This window comes from Trachurus japonicus, chromosome 3 (genome assembly GCF_045865225.1).
Source record: "Trachurus japonicus isolate A0001 chromosome 3, Traja_1.0".
In the NCBI taxonomy this organism is placed as follows: Eukaryota; Metazoa; Chordata; class Actinopteri; order Carangiformes; family Carangidae; genus Trachurus; species Trachurus japonicus.
This window is the reverse complement of record NC_140909.1, coordinates 16621777-16634586: the sequence shown is the minus strand read 5'-3', so window position 1 is coordinate 16634586 and position 12810 is coordinate 16621777.

Here is a 12810-nt window from a genome sequence, read left to right as displayed (position 1 = left end):
GTAACGAGTCAAAAAGCTGCTGACACTGATCACTGCCTGAAGAGTTTGAAAGTAGCCTATAACTTAATGAATGCAGCTCAAACCGACCCGGTGCCTCAGCACGGCGACCAAGCTTTGATACACCAGATCCGCGCCAGACAACGTGAATTTTAGGTTGCTAACGGAGCTTAATTAAAAAAGCTGAGAACAGCTGAACAGCTGTGATAATAATAACCATGATAATTTTGGTCACAATAACCGTGATATGAAATTTTCATATCTTTACATCTCTAGTAGGTACTCTAAATTGTCATGGAGACTCTGAATATGCAGTCGATTAACATTTTGTAGTTTGAAAGACTTTATTTTACTTGACAATTATTTTTCTGTTTTTGTGTGAGGACTTGGCTAGGCGTGGCTAGGCTAGTCTGTGGGCAGATGTCCCTGTGATGGCACCACTGCCATGTAAGATACAGACATGAAACTTTACAAGTGCATTTGAGCTTAAAATGAAGACTGATTTTGAAGATATGGTCCAAACAGACTTCAACATATCAGCTGCTAGATCCCATCACAATATGATATTTTTCTTTGTTTGTGTCCATACTATGGTTCTGTACACAGAAAGCACATCCCAGCCCTACTTGAGCAAAATAAAACTTTACTGCAGCTTTAAATATGAAACAGTGATAGAATAATTACAGACCAAAGCTTATGAATAAATTAACCATTGCTAAATGCAAAATTGAGTAGTAGTTTTCACATTTACAACTGAATGCAGATGAGGCACCACCTTCTGACATAATCAATATAGATAGACAGAGGGCTGCACTTTGTAAGTATTTTATATGAACAATGACATAAGAGCATGACATGTAAATTAAATGAAAAAGGATCTTGAGTCACTGAAAGGCCCTTTAGATATCTACAAGATATGAGACAAAAAATCCAAATTAGCATGGGCAAACAGTGCAGTAGTATCCGTGTCACTCAGGGACTGATGAATTATTATTGTATGCTTTGCCTCCCTACACTCTCTATCAGTATCTGGTTAAGGCAGAAGCCAGAAAACATGGCTGAACAAATGGTGTGGAGTTTTTATCTTGTAGGAAAACAAAACTTTCTTTGTTTCAAATCTGTGAGGTAATTTACAACCACACATCTCCTGCTTTATTTCTACCTGCTCAGTTGGCCTTGCAGCTCTCAGCCTCACCTTACCCTCTGGGACAATCTGGAGGAAAGCTTAGAGTAGCTCATTTTAACAATGTTTGGCTTCACCTTTTATTCCCCATCCCCTTGTGTCCTGCATGCAAGCCGAGTCAAAATAACACTGCTGGAAATCAGGTAAAGGCAATATCCCGGGGATACAGTTAGGGACGCTGTGTGTGGTGTTTTAACTCTGAAATAGCAGTTCACTCTAAGCACAGTACCTGAGTACAAGACAGTCTCTCTATGGGAAAGACAATCTGCTGAAACAAAGGCATATATACAGTCAGTAGACTTTAAATGAATTTATTGAGGCTGCAACAGTGGTTTGTTTTAAATAAATCTAACAGAGCTGTTTAATACCAATTATTATTGCTTTTGCAGGCTTGAATATTCATCAGCACCATCTCTTGGTTACATTGTTAGGCTTCCTTTCCATGAAAAGTTTGGTTTTGCACTTATTATTTCAGTTTTAACTCTCATTTGTCCCTTTCCATGACTGAACACTTAGTATCTGTTCTATGTTGAGCAGTTCTATGTGTATCTTTACTACTGGCTAGACTGAGGATGATTATGTGACCCAGGACTTCAGATTCTTCATTCAAACACTGTTAGGTTTAGGGTATGCAGTATGCAGCTATACAACACTATAACTTAAGTGCTAAATTTATAATACATTATGTCCACACTTGTAATACTTTATAAACCTTGGTATGAGTTCTTATATATGATTATACATCATTATGATGACATATGAAGCATTATAAATGCATTATAATGTCTTGTGCATGTTCTCCTAATGCATTATAAACTAGACCTTCATAGAAAGTGTTACCGAATTTTCATTCTGATCGGAGAAATGCACCAAACCGACTGAGAAAAACTGTAATATCTGGTAGACACTCTAACTCTGTCTCTTGTTCTCACTCCCACAGTTCACCTGGGCCTGACTACATCTGCCTTTTAATTGCCTGTGTTTCAATCCCTGCAGTGAAATTCAACACCTCATTAAAGCCTTCGGCAAAACCTGAATCCTTAAGGGAAGAGCAGGCAATTAAAGGGATTTTGGCATGGAGTTCCTGTTGGCTGATTTATTGATTGGCAAACTGTGGTTGGTTATTTGTGTTTCTCACACGTGGCCTTTTTTATTTTTGAGAGGTATGTCTGTCAGTGCTGTCATTTATTAAAGCAAAATGACAACTAGTCAAGTGACAAGGTTGTAAAATACAGTGGGTTGTCTTGTGGAATACTGGTGTTTTCATTTAGCATATCAACAACCTCCTGACTAACATAGACCACAGGTTTCCTGGATTGTTTAAGCAATATCACACAAGAGGGAGTGATCTGTGATTGTCCTCAGCACTCTGACCGAATCCCAGCTGTGCTGATGTTTACTTCAATATCACTCCCTATTAGAGACATTTTTGCATATTTTGTTTGATTATGATTATTATCATTGATATTATTGAACTGGAGCATATGAAGCATGATTATGTTCATGGTTTCATTAGACTGTTTGATAATTCATAGTTGTGATGAGCCATCTCCCAGGAAATGAGGACATAAAATGGGAGGGTGAGACAGGTGGCTCAGATGAGACAGGGGACAACGTAAACCAGATTTAGTCTGTGACTCAAGAGAGGCAGTGATTGTTTTTTATTGGAGCGCGTCACAACCACAGCGAACCCCTGCACAAAGAACAGCGACTAGAAGCCGGTTGCCGCAACACTATACCTCTCAGGTGATACTGGCTTTATACACAACAGTACAACAAGTACCTATCGCAATGTGATTTACTTGTTTAATTTGGCTACATTTACACAAATAGTTACGTAGCTGGACCGTTAAGTTACAAATAAACATTTCTCTGACCTGCACAATAGCTTGTTACATTGTCAACATGCTATCACAGGTGTGTGCTAAGTATCCAAGCTCATTTCCTTCCCATCATACTCTTCTGATGACCAGGGCCACACCTAATTTAAGTTCATCAGCACTATATTGGTACTCACTGAATGCCTCTCAAAGAAAAGACTTTATTTAGATATTGATTAAAGAAAGAATAAAGTCTAACCTCTTCTCACAGTCTTTTGCTCTAAAATTAATCTTAAAAGAAACATATTATAGAAATATATTATACTAGATTCCTGTGTCCCCAGCATTTGTTTTCAAATAACTTCCTTCCCATACTGAGGCTTTTTTGTCATAAACATTAAGTCTGACATCATAAAAAATACCTTAATTGGAACCAAAAAAGTCTTGTGTTTGAGAATGAGAAACAGAGCAGCATGTTTATAAAGTGGAGAGTATTTTTCATCGTGGTTTGTTTGCTGTTCCTGTGAGTCTGCAGCTCAGGCTTTAATTTGTGCTGAACCCTGGCAAAGATGATTAATGGAATTCCTATGCACTCGGATCGGTTCTCACAGGTGATTTAAAGGTACAATAATCCTGTACGATATTGCTCTGTGGTTTCCGGGCCATTAAAATAACACCAAATGTGTCAGAGGAACACAAACAGTTCATTTAAAACAGATTGTTGGCCTAGCGTGTGACTGGGACCCAGACGCCAGGGAGCTTTTGCTACGATGTCACTTCTCAGGCTGTTTGCATGGAAGAAAAATGGAAAACATTTAGTGTGGCTCATAGCTCAAATTTCCTGGATAATCTACACGCTTGCACATAAAGCATTGCCCTAGAGTAGCTGACCGTTCCTCAACAGCTTTGTGTTCCGGCATTTTTGCATGTTCTTGCTCGTGCAGGGAATTCTTTAAAAACGTTTCTCCCTGCAACCAGTAGCTAAGTGTTGTCCAGGGTAAACAGATTTTTGCACAAAGGAAAATACAGCATTTTACAATTGTCATAATAATTTGAAAAGCCATTACTCTTTGCCACCATGCATCACATATGTTATGCAGTGTTGTGCTTGTAAACACATCAAGGCTCACTGTAGACATTTTAAAACACGTGTGCATTGAAGATGTAATTGTACTGAATTACATGCTCTATCTGTACACATACATTTATTTATTTTCATTTAAAAAAGTTTTATGTGTATGTTAATCCCTGGACTTTCTTTGCCTAGTCGTATCTCCCCTTAGATTATGTTTATTTTGTGAGATTCAAGTAGCAATTTGGTTTTACTTCTTTCTCTGTTAAGCCCACCAGTGCAGTGTTTATGATATTTTTCATTATGTATTGGATTTCAGCTATTAGGCTACTGAGGACTAATTAATATTTAGACATGATTCGATTCAGCTCTATTATTTAGGAGCGCTGGTGCCTCTTACTGCTGTATGGATTGCATTAATACATTTTTAATCATTGCGTCAGATGTACAGACATTAGAAAAGAGTCAGCAAGGAAAAGGCCACAACTCCCTGCATGTCTCATTTTCTAAACTTTGGTGTTATCTTGGCACTTTTATTGTAAAATACTCTATTGACTGTTACAATACATGTAGTATAATTACATCCATACACTTAATTGATACAGAGTCTATACATAAATGAATAAATTACTGTCGCACAAGCATAACTCAGTGGGATAAAACCTGTATCCCTCTGCTCTTGCATGTAATGGAGTTGAAGAGAAGTGTCTGTCTCACACTTGGGACCTCCACTCAATTTCAGGAATCAAGATATATCCTAATTAAAGCACTTGCCACTGGTCATAATATTCAGAATAATTTACGTTCATCATTCTTCTTTTATGCCTTATTTTTCCTGCTGGGAATGATAGCAAGGCCTGGCAGTAGATATCTTCGTGGTGGGTACACATTTGTAATTCCTGTTTCAGACTCAGACTGAATCTCTGCCAGGCCTAGTTTCTGTTTGATCTATAAAATGTGGATGGAGAGGAGAGCTCGAGAGTGTCCCGCTGAGATTCATTTAAACCACAATAATACTCTGCAAGTAATTAGGAATCTTTGTTCAAGACAAAATACATTTTAACTTAATGCCATTCCTGCTCCGGAATTCCACATGCTGGTGTTCAGACCTTGGATCTAGGGGAATTCAGCATAACTGACTGGAGATTCACTTTTTACATCATATTTGAAATAGCTGAAGACATTTTTGCAGACAACTACTGGAATGTATTTGTTGTTCACATTAGGGCCTACCGATATGGATTTTTTGGGGCCGATGCCGATTACGATTATTAGGGGGGAAAAAATCCGATAATCGATTAATCGGCCGATTATTATTATTATTTTTTTATAAAGTTTTAAAATTTTATTAATTCAAGTAATATATCTACATATATTATATAATAGTCGACCAAGCACTGGTCGACCAAAATTTCATTGGTCGATTGGTCGCAGGAAAAAAAAAACTTTTGGAGCCTAAATATCCTAATGTTGGGGATGTTTTCAAAGGTACAAAGAAAAAGCAAGTCTTATTTCCTGCATTTTATTTCTGAAAATATCGGCGACAATCGGCGAGTTTTGGCCGATTACCGATTATTCTCAAATGGGCTATAATCGGCCGATTTAATCGGCTCGCTATATCGGTCGGGCCCTAGTTTACATTGGACTGGATTCAAGACATTCACATGACATCTGAATGCCTCATTATAATAATACCACTTTAACTTTCAGACAGAGACATGTTCTCCATGTTTGTAATGACATCACATATAGGCCTTCAGTATATCACAAAAATAACTCTTTGCAGCTCAGGTTGCATCTCTTGATGAAACTGACATTACTGGCCAAAGTTATACTCTAATATCTCCCATTGTTTCTCCAAATCACCACTTTATGTTACCAAAGTAACAAACTAAATCAGAAGTGTGTGGGGATATATGTCCCCTTCCCTTCTGGACTTAAAGTCTGTGTACATGGTCCCTGCTGAGAGTATTCAGTATTTCACACCCATATAAATCTGTACTCGACTTGACCTGACTTCGACTTGGCTGCTGCTGATGCCTCTCCCATACACACTCACTGCCCTTGACACTTCTCATTCTGAACTGTGGCCTGTGCACTGAAGAATACTGAAGAGACCAACTGGTGTATTCAGGGTACACATTAGTCTGTTTGCCTGTGGATATTACTCTGGATTTCTGCTACCAGTGGATTCTAATGAGACTCACTGATGTACTTTGATAGTTAGAGAAAATTCAATTTAAAATAATCAACAAAGTGTTGGTAGATTTTTGTTAATTTACTGTGAAAATACTAGACTGACTCACAATTACAGTATAGCATAATGCTCAGTACTGTAAACTAATTGTTATGAGTTATCTTGTGTTGAAAATAAACAGTGGCATATAGTGAAAATCAATCACATTTCTTTGAAGGTGCTTGAAACTTGTTCATGTACTCACTACTAGCACATTGTACAGTTTTACAGCTTTATCCACACTGGACAGTTTGCACTCAGTTGGGTGAATTTCCTCTGCGTATTTACTTTCCCTCTGTGTGGCCTCCAGTGAGTCCATTGCAATGAATTGATCTACCTTTGAAATGTTGCAGATACAACAAGTCCTCACATTGACTTCCGCTAAGAGTCTGTCACACTGTCACACACTATGTGTTACTGGCAGAAATATTTTCTAAAAGTAAATAATATTGACTGAGATATTGACTTATCAGACAAGTCTATGGGTTAACAGACACTAAATCCAACTAATGACCAAAGACAAATGAGCTGTTAGTCATTCTGCTGCTTAACCAGATCTCCAACATTTTTGCTGGCTGAGCTGGCTCCCTGCTGACATACAGTGTTTTGCTTCATTGCCACTATTTGTGTTTCTTTAGTTCCTATAATCAATATAAATTCATAAATCTGAACAGCTTTTGTCTCAAGACCCTTAAAGGAGAATTCCGTCCATTTTCTAAATAACGCTCTACAGCTCTAGGTCCTCGAGTGCTACCATAGGAAAAGTATGTGCAGCCCAGACCTAGCTCTCCTCCTAGCTGTGCAACATTGCAGTTAAACAGCGAAGTAATGGGGGCAGAACTTTATAACCGTGACTTTGGCCTCTATTATGCTCAAAATATTACTTTGCAACATCCACCAGTGCCTTACCACACAACACTGACTGTGTATAAACTCTGTTAATATGAGAAAGCAGTGCTACATGTATGTTTTTGTCATGTAGCTCTGCTGGCTTCCTTGGTAGACCTTAGTAGTCGACTGTCAAGCTCGGGACTGTTTACTGCTCCTCATCTGTATATTCTGGTTCGAATAAACACGCACAACCATCCAATTCAAAATGTTCCTCCATCTCTTCAACGTATTATATAATATTCTCCGTCTTCCACTTTCTGCACCGATGCAGACTGGGCATGCGCTGTTTAACTGCAAGTAGGAGGAGAGCTAGGACCTGGCTGCACATATTTTTCTCGGGTCTTTTCCTATGGTAGCCTACAATACATTGAAATTTTAAACACATGACAATAACATTAAGTTATATTTTCCTCTGGCTCACCTTTGCTCCGGCACTATGTGGGGAGAAGTAAATCACTCTGCAAAGCAGTGGTGTAAAGGGGAGATGCTACAGGTTGTGTGCTTTTGGCTGTCAAGCACTTACAACACTAGACACAGCTCTGAGAGAGCAGGCAGAGACAAAGCTGCTCAGTCAAAACAAAGACACTCTGCTAAGCCATTCTCAGACTGAAAGTCCTCCTTGTAAACTCTCTCAGACACCAAGAATGCACACATGCACGCACACACACAGCAATTGGTCACTCTTACATTCTGCTAGAGTTACTCATTATACAGTAAGTATAAGCAGTGGGGTAGTTTTGTCGGGTGGGAAGTGAAGGCAAAATCAAAAATCAAAAATTGTCGTATGTGCAATTTTCTTTAGCAAATTTCAGTTGAGTTAATAGTTTCTCAGCCATTTTTCTTGTGCCTAAAAATATTATTAGTCTATCTGTATTTGTTGGAAATTAATAACTGTTGTTGTTGCTGCAAGTAGAACATAATTCAAGTACATTTTTCCTCAGTTGTCATTTATTATGAAATGCAATCCTGTCCTGGACATAATGGCAAAAAAAAGATCTCAGATTCTCAGAGGGCAGAACTATGCCAAGAGCTCATTGCAGAATTGCAGTGTACTTATTGAAGTTTCATGTAGGTTTTACAGCAGCTAAGAAAGGGAAAAAGTTCTGTATATGTAAAGGGACCAAATTTATTTTGCTACTCCTTAACAATTTTCAGAGCACCAGCAAAGCACCTTAAAAACGAGCTTGTGTTACATAACCTTTATTTAATTCATACGGGCCTCTCCATCTGGTTCATTGTTTACACTGACCAATAGTGGACTAAAATAATAAATAATGAGGTTGAATGTGCTAGTAAATCTTGGTACCTTCTGAAACAGCCAGGTGAGCCATTTCCCACTGTTTCCCATCTTATGCAAAATGAAGCCAACCAGAAATTCTCACAAAAGCATATTTCAACAAAGAAAAGTGTAGGGCTGCCCCCAAATAGTCGACCAAGCACTGGTCGACCAAAAATCATTAGCCGACCAAAATTTCATTGGTCGATTGGTCGTAGGAAAAAAACAACAACATTTGGAGCCATGTCTTGTCAAAATTAAGTCAAAATCAATGACTGGGGCTTTTATTTTGAAGGGCCAGATACAGGAAGTCGTGACGTGACACTTTTTTGTTGTTGTTTTTTTTACACGGCACGGGTCTCTCTCGTATCACCGCTGTTTTCAACCATTAGCGGGTGCTGTCTGAGCCCCGGTCCCGTCCCACAGCGCTCACCGGTGGTCTTGCAGTGTCTCGGAGCGGATCCATGATAGTCCCCGCTGCAGTCAGAGACCCGCACCCATAGACATGTCTATGCCCGCACCGCTCCACGCCGCAGACCCCGCCTCAAGGGGGGGGGGTGGCGATTAGTCGACTAATCGCCATTAGTGACGACTAGTGGTCGACCAACAAAATCTTTGGTCGGGGGCAGCCCTGGAAAAGTGAATGTACGCTGAAGCTTAGTGTCTCCAAGCATGACCCAGACTTGGCCATAGCACCACTACTCAGACCTAGTTCATACTTGTGGCCAATTTTCCCCAGTGACCTATTGTGGTATTGCAGACACAAATCCTTTGTGGAACTGTAACCATTTTCTCAGAAGAAACAGCTTTCCTCAGGGCTCAGTTTCATAATTTGCTTATCACTCATGTGTGATAGTGTATGTGATCTGCAGGTGCCAGTAGTATCTCATCCCGACTGAATTCTGCTTGTCATCCGCTCGCAACACCATTCATTTTATTTTACGGCTCAGTGTGGTAAACGTTTAACTGCAACTTCAGCCTGGATGCCACCTGGATCAACACATTTCATTTGATATGCTCCACTATAAATAAGTAAATGACAAATAAGTCCTGGCAAGCAAAAATTGGAGGGACAGGGTATGTCACTTTAGGAGACGACAGCGCTGCATTGAAGGGTTGGCTTGAAATAGATGAATGCTCTTGGAGCTCAACCATGGAATAAAACCCTATAATACATCCATGAGCTCAACTCATGGTTCAGCTCCAATGAAGGTACTAATCCCGAATGTAACATGCATATAGCCACAGAGAGCAGTGAAAAATGGGTCTAAGGTATCACACAGGACATTTTGCATAACTAGAGCAGCACACAGCTTTAAGGAAAGGCATCCCATATGAACATGGTTTCAACAAAGAAAGAATGAAAATTATTCATAAAGCCTTAGTAATACCTTTATCTGACGAGTTATTATATATTTTACATAAAGGACCAGTTCCTCATTTAAAACGTGTCCAAAATGTGAAACTAAATTATTGCCTGGTTATGTTTTATTGTTGGAGATTCCAGATAATTTCATGACTCTAAAGCCTCTAATGATAACTAGTTTTAAAACATCTAAAAAAATTTTTTAAAAAAAGTTCAACACAAATTGACTTTAATCACAGCTGTAGCATTTACTTTTCTGATCTTTTTTGTTACCATTTGTATAAATTCATGGTTAGAGGACTTCCTCAGGACTTCCATTAAGTCCATAACATTCATGAACAGGATGGCCATCAAGCCCAGAGGCATGATGGGAGTAACACGACTGCACATTTTCAGTGGGCCATAACGTGGAAGTATCCCGGAAGCCAGAAATGTTTTTGGCATATGTGCCAAGCAAGCAAATTTAGTAGGATTGAGTGGACATCCTTTTTAGATCTTGCGTCATGTTTTCATTACACATCCATAGTCCATACTGAATAGGAGGAACCATCTGCAAAAACAAATCAAAGCCTGCGTGTGTGCTCATTTCTCAGCTGTGTACTTCATATAAATATTTTTTCTAAGGGCAGACTTCTACCTTCTGTCTTATCGCTGGTGAAATCATAATGAGTACAGGTGGATTCATATTTGGTTGACTGGGTTTTTTGCAGCTCTTGATTTTCCGACTTCCCTTCAGCTGTCTTTTGGAAGAGAGAGACAGATAGACAAACAGAAGGTTAAACAGATGCCAGATGTTTTAAAACATCTCTAGTGTCTTTGTGTGTGCGTTTTTCAATTGAAAGCCCAATTCCAAAACTTGCAATGGCAGCAAACATGTCCAAATTGAACAGATTATCAATAACCCACCTCTTAAAGAAGTAATGGCCACCTCTGCTCGCTCTGAAGGTGACTTTGTTTTCGTAATGGCTGTCACTAGGACCAATGTTGAAACTTGAATTGATTTGCAGTTATATTTTCCCCCTCTTGCGCTTAAAACCCATGCATCAGTTATTGCTGTATATGCTGATGCCAAGGTCATTTTGAACGTAAGAATGATAGAGTCTGACATTAGCCCCATTGCCTCTGAATGGGCAGATGCTTTGCTTCGGAAAGTAGGTTGCCAAGTGTCTGCTTTGATAACCCATCGGGGCTGGCTGAGAGGAGTTGGCAGGCTTGCGGTGGGAAACTCCCTGTGCGTTTACTCAATGTAGATAGACTGTGCTGCATTACCATTTAGAGCACAATGAACACACAACACTGTCCAGCTATATTTCACACACAGGCACACACACATCTGCTTGGAAGTGAAAACACTCCTTGAACATTTAACCTTAATACAGATACTTGGGGAACAGAGCACACATGTTTATATGGACATACTATGTTTTGATTTACCACTGATGATAAAGACTCATACAGGGTTTGCGATTTCAAAAGGCATGTGAAACTTATGGAGGCATGAAAACAGTCATGAACTGCTTTTTTTATATATAGGACCCCCACTGTTCTAACAATCCACTTAAAGGCCTTGCAAAAGTTAAGCAATGAAAAGAAAAGCGTTTGCCGAGTTATATGGCCAATTGTGATTTTTCATTATCCTTGGTTCATGATAGCCCACTTGCCAATCCACAGTAATTTTATTCCATCTGCCACTTTCAATAAAAGCTTAAAAGATTATTGCCTTTCTCCACTTCTAAAAAAATACTCATATATCATCACCTCTGCAGTTTCACAGTCAAGATAGTAGTGCATTCATATCAGCGGTTGTTCTACTCACTTGGGCTGCATAAGAACAGAGAGAGTTTGGCATTTAGGGCGTCATTTCCATTAATCCTGGTACACTCTTTGATGATTGTCAGGTTGGGTGTCTTGCCGCCTGTCGAAGTTTGTTCTTTTTATTCTTTTTATTTTCTTGTTTCCTTCATTGTACTTTTGTCTTACCCTACTCTACCCATCATGATCTTTTACACACGCACACACTCGGCCACTTCAGCTCATTTTATTTCAATTCTTTATCATTCTCACTCATTTGAAATGTTTTCCTCCTGCCCGCCCTGCTATAGGGTTAGACTACTGGGGGACATATTTGGTTACATTGGGCCCTCTCCTCTCCTTTCCTCTCCTCTCCTCTCCTCTCCTCTCCTCTATTTTGAACTGTCATCATTATCTGTTGCACCTTGTGGTTTGGCCTTGGTGTCTTGCACTCTCTCGTGTTTCCACAGATTCTCCAGAGCTCCATCCCTGTGCACCAACCACTGCCTGCATGCCCTTCGTCTCCACTCTGTCCCCCTGTGGTTGCTGACCTCCTTTGTTTCTGTAGTTAGTTGCAGTGAGTGAAGGGACAGACACACTGAGATCATAAGAGCTGACTGTTTTAGGCCTGGGCCTCTATGATGCCTGCAGGAGTCTCTGTTATTAATTTATTTCCACCCCTACACTAAATTCAACATTCAAACATTTGCTTTGTTAAACAGTGAATACACTATGGGAAAATAAAGAATTAGAATAATGTTTGAATGCTGTCCATTTTCTGTGAAATATCTTCAAAACATTCACTGACAATAGTACTTTCATTTCATTTTTTCTCTACATCTGCTCACGACAGCTAAAACAGGGCTTAGGTAAGTCAAAGTTGGAGTTAGTGTCACAGGATACAATGTTTTTGCTTTTTCAATATTTTGCAGAACCCAAGCTTTTCTGATCCTCAAGTGTTTTTGTATCCTGAACCGGCAACATTCACAGACCACAAATCTCTGTTGTTAAAGTCCTGTTGATCCATCATGACACCTGCCTACAACATGCCTATGGTTCAAGACCTTATTATGTTGAAGTATAGAAAAAATATGATCACCACAGTAAATGCACATTTTTCCCAACTAATTTGGCTAAATTATTTGGCAGTATACAAACAAACAATTGTACACATGGTA